Raw genomic sequence first — 4,753 nt, 5'->3', positions numbered from 1 at the left:
CAAGGTATCTGTATTTGCCTATTTGTCTGGATTTATGCTTTTTTGTTCTTCCTTTACCAAGAGAGGCTCTTTAGACTCCATAGTGTGCAATATCTCCTTCTATGGAGGTATTCATCTCTTCACAAGATGAAACAATATATATGCAAATGTGCATTAATACATAAAACCTGAAATAAGACATTCACATCTACACTTTGATGCACTAATCTGGGCCTAGTTACATTGACACAGATGGAGTGAATTATTGGAGGAGAAAAAGCACATCTGTTAAACGTTATTGTTTAATTAAGCCATTAGCAACTGAAAGACAAGAGCCTTTAAATTGTAGCATTTTGTGTTCATCTCAGCCTGTGGAACTTGTATGGCTCCCCCAGCACCTGGAGTGTGTGGCATCCTTTAGTGCCATCACCAAAAAGGAGCTATTGCTTCTACCCTGCTGATGGGGAGCTGAGCTTCTTGGATATCAGCCTTGTCAGGAATTTGGGAAACAGAGTCATGGTCTGAGGTTAACACTCTACTGCTGGCTTGGTTCACCAGTCGGTGCTGGGTAAGCCTTGCAGGAGCTCCAGCTAAACCTTCACCTGCAGGTGAGCATCTCTGCACCCAGTTAGCCTGGGCATGGGGTTTGGAGCACACAAAATCTTCTCCTACCTGCCTGCCAAGCTCTGTGCATGTGGCCTAGGAAACTGGCAATAATCCTTTATTACAGCTGCAGGCTCTCCCTGGAAATTTTATTCTCCCATTCAATTTTACAGTGAATAAATTTCCTAGCTGGAGGGAAACTTCTTCCTGTGATGGGGGACAGGATGTCTCTGTGAGACACTTTACCAATGGATTTACTGCAATGGAGGGGGAAGAGGCATAACCTTGTCTTCCTGAAAATTCCCAAACAGAGGAGCCTGCCATCACCCTGAGGAGCAAGGGTAAGCTGCAGGCCTGCTCTGTGCTGCATATTTGTCCTTGCCCTGTCCTCACCTTCACAAGTGGAAACCATGTCTTGGCTGTGCAGGGGCATCGCTGCTGGTGCAAGGAAGAGGAGATTGGGCTTAGGTGAATGAGAACAAATAACACGAGACTCTTCTAGCAGTGCTAAGGTGACATTCAGAGAAGCCAGGTCACCATATGAGGCTAAGAAAAGCCTCCCTTGGAGGAAGAAAACAGCAATATCTGGCCCAGGGGATGCACCCTGCAGCCTCTGCCACCTGGTACCTGCCTCACTGCCACCACGTACAGGGAATTTTGTACCCCTTTGAGCTGCGTTTGATGCCGAGATGGAGACTTGGATGTTTTGTTGTTGTTATCTTGTTGCTCCTATAATAACTCTTGGATTCTTTGCCTGGGGTTGACCAAATTTCACAGAGGTCTAGAGAGCTTAGAGATATTAAACATCCAGGAGGAGTGCAAAAATGGGCATCCGTAAAGAACGAGACCTGTTTAGTGGCTTTAGTGAGGAAAAGGTGAATAGGATTAGCTCTTATCTTTGCAGAGGAAGCCAGGCTTTGTTAGTTCTGCTGCCCAAGCAATGCCCGGCCACTGTTGTGACGGCGGATATTAGGGTCATAAGCAGTGCCATAAATAGCTAATTTAGCTTTTATGTGCCATTTACACCACTTCTGCCAACAAATTGACACATGATAAATACAAGCAAGAAAGGCTTTCAGCTTTAAAAATAGATTTTTTTTTTATTTTTTTTTCTCCCCACTCTATATGCTGCAGGAGGAAGGCCTGACTCTGCTCTCACTTAGGCAGGCATAAAACAAAATTAGCTACAGAGAAATGAATGGAGATGCATCTATCAAAAATGTGCAAGTGGCAGCAGAAATGGCCTCTTCTCTCCTAAACTTCTTCCTATTCAATACTGCACAAATGTCTTTTTTTTATTTATTTACTTGATGCAGAAATCTTTTAGGACTGATGGAAATTATACTCCTGCCCCTCGAATCACAGCTGATGTTGTTCAGGAGCGAACATGAATGCATCTCAATGGAAAATCAGCCTGAATGAAAAGTGTAAAAAAAAAAATATAAAGTGTCTCCATGGAGGTGGAGACAATTTATTTTATATATATATGTATATAATAAAGTGCCTCCTACTTTGCTTTGCTAGAAAGGGATGAAGTGGCTCTGCTCAGCACTGGCAGGCTCCGCTCTGCCATCCTTATCCAGAGCCTTTGGCCTCAGCCAGGCAGGGTAAAGCCCCCATGGGACCTAGGCAGGTTGGCAGAAGATGTGGGAATGTCCCAAGGGGTATGGCAGGGAAAGGAGGAGGAAGAGCTCACCGTAGGAAAGCAGTGAATCCCTTCTCCCAGGGAGCTGGATCTCAGGGCTCTGCTGTCTGAGGTGGCAGTAATCTGAAAGCTAACCAAAAGCATTGCTGCTCTCCCAGAGTACCGCCTTAAATAATTGAAAAATGAATAATTAAATTAAAAGAGGATTATTTCCCACAGACAAGCAGAAAATTGCTGCCTGCAGGACAAAGGGCAATGGCAAGGCTTCATTTTCTGCAGCCGGCAGTGAGGTGATGGGAACAACACCTGCAGTGGGCAGGAAGAGCCCCCCTGGGTTACCTTGGGCTTTTTGGCTCCCAGTGTCTCTCTCCGTTGTGTTTTCCCAAACGTAGGGATGCTGATTGCTGAAGGAGGAAGCAAATCAGGAAACACGAGACGTGCCCTTGTTCGTGAATGTCAGCCCTGGGGTGTGGGGGAATCTGTTTACGTACAGACACATGAGGGATTTGCACAGCCCAGTCCTGCTGACTGATGGTTAGCTGCTAGACGTATCTGTGGAATACATTTCTATGTTTAGTCCCTACGTTTATTTTAACACTGAGTGTGAGGAGATGTGCACATGAGCTTTGTTCTGGCACCCTGTAAAAACAATATTTCATGGCACTATTATTTTTTCTTAAGATGTATATATCTGTTTGAGCAGATGACACATTGTAAGAGTCTGTATTTTTCATGAACTATAATTAAAAATGAGCAACTCTCTGCATAGGATAACAACACCATAATATACTTCCTCTCCTCATGGAAATTTAAACAAGTTGACATGCTGAGTGAACAATGATCTTACATTTATACCACACTTATTTTCCCTGAGCAGCTGAACACCCATGGTACACGAATATCGAAATGATGTGAAGTACTAGAGTGGGGTCTGAACACGTCCATCAGGGACTCATTTGTGCTCCTCCACCTCCCCAGTGCCTCAAGCTCTCCTTGCCCTCCCAAACCTTCTACCCAGATACCCCATTCCTGTGGTGTCCCTCTCTCTTCTTTGTGCCTTTCAGATCTGGAAGGCCTCTTTTTAGTCCATGTCTTTGGCTTCTTCTGACAGCCCTCCTAAGCACCTCCCTAAAGCTCCTATTTCTCCAGCAAAGCACTCTCTTCACTCCCCACATCAGCACTGCTTATGAAAGGTCAGGGTATTTTGCCAAGAGCTGTGGCATTTTCCTTAAACCCATCTTTTCATCTCTCTGGCCAGAAACTTCACAGTCCCCAACAGGGTGCTCATGGTTGTGACCGGACTGTCACAAACCAGATGTCCATGACGGTGTCACGGGACTCAGACATGTGCAGCACTGGGAGGGACAAAGCTGCAGCCCTGTTAGTCCTCCTTCCTTTCTCCACTCCATACTCATCATCACTTCATTTGTATCTGAAAAACATGAGCCTGGCCTTTCGGTAACAGATTTCTCATCCTGCACCCCCCTGTGCCAAAGCAGATGGGCAGAGGAAGCTCAGAGAGTAAATAATGTGTTTGACACCGCATAGCAAGGCTGCGGCAGAACAATTTCTGGGTGCCAGCCCCAGGAACACAGCAATGAGTTTCCCTCCTGCCCTGATGCCTGCCCGGCCAGACGAGCACCTGGCATCTTCATCCTGCAGCACCACGGCAGGGCCCAAGGACCTGAGGGATGCTCTGACCCCGAGGGATGCTCCTCCAGCTCCGAGCAGCCCGAGTGCTGCCTCCCTATGGGAGAAAGGTGCTGGTCTGGGGCTGGGGGAGGAGGGAATTCATCCTGGACTCTTTGGAGAGGCGTTCGCTTTCCCTGGCTCGTCTGGAACTACTAAAGTACAGGTTTTGCAAAGGTGTGTCAGCCCTGTAGTTTAATCAGTGAGTGCTGTCTCTTTTCATCTTCAAAGCCCTGCGGGACCGGCCGGCTGGAGCCTCCTCTCATCAGCCACCAGGCAGGGGAGGAAGCGGTGGCAGAGAGCAAAGGCTCCAGTGCTCCTCACTACGAGACACTGACACGAGCACCAGAGCATCCGTATGGGGCCAAGCCGATGTCCTTCCTCCCCGGCATCCTGTCTGGGCATGGGTGGGTGCTGATAAAAAGGTGTAAAGCCAACGGGGCCGGCACAGAGCATCCTCCCTCCTGGCACGCATTGAAAAATGAGCGATTCCTTTCTACGCCCAACACCTCTCCTGGTGATTAAAGCATTGAATCGTGCTTTTTGGCTCGTGGTGCTTGCATTGTGCAGGACCGTTTGAGTCGAAAAAAGGAAACGCTTTGATGATCATAATCAGGACTTCCCTCCAAACACGCATTTCCGTGCCTGCCACGGCAGGAGCCAGCAGAACGCTCTGCTACCCGAGAGCCTGCATCCGAAATGCTCTTCCACCGCCAAATGTCACCAGAAATGGGGAAAAATACAGCCCTGCTCTCAAACTGTTAGCCAGAGAAAACAAAAAAGTCCTCCCACATACCAAGAGCAAGAAGGTTTCTGGTAGGCAGCCCGGTGTCAGTG

At 47.5% G+C, this 4,753-nt stretch overlaps 1 long non-coding RNA gene across 1 annotated transcript; it reads left to right on the top strand.

The window, feature by feature from the left end:
• The first annotated feature begins 358 nt into the window (after positions 1–358).
• On the top strand, positions 359–3,215 carry LOC118163206. The gene is made up of 3 exons (XR_004748917.1): positions 359–587; positions 756–2,042; positions 2,084–3,215. It is a non-coding gene; the product is annotated as an uncharacterized LOC118163206 (long non-coding RNA).
• The last annotated feature ends 1,538 nt before the right edge of the window (positions 3,216–4,753 follow it).

This window comes from Oxyura jamaicensis, chromosome 2 (assembly GCF_011077185.1).
Source record: "Oxyura jamaicensis isolate SHBP4307 breed ruddy duck chromosome 2, BPBGC_Ojam_1.0, whole genome shotgun sequence".
NCBI lineage: Eukaryota > Metazoa > Chordata > Aves > Anseriformes > Anatidae > Oxyura > Oxyura jamaicensis.
Note: the sequence above shows the minus strand (reverse complement) of the source record. Positions and strands in the feature narration are given on the sequence as shown.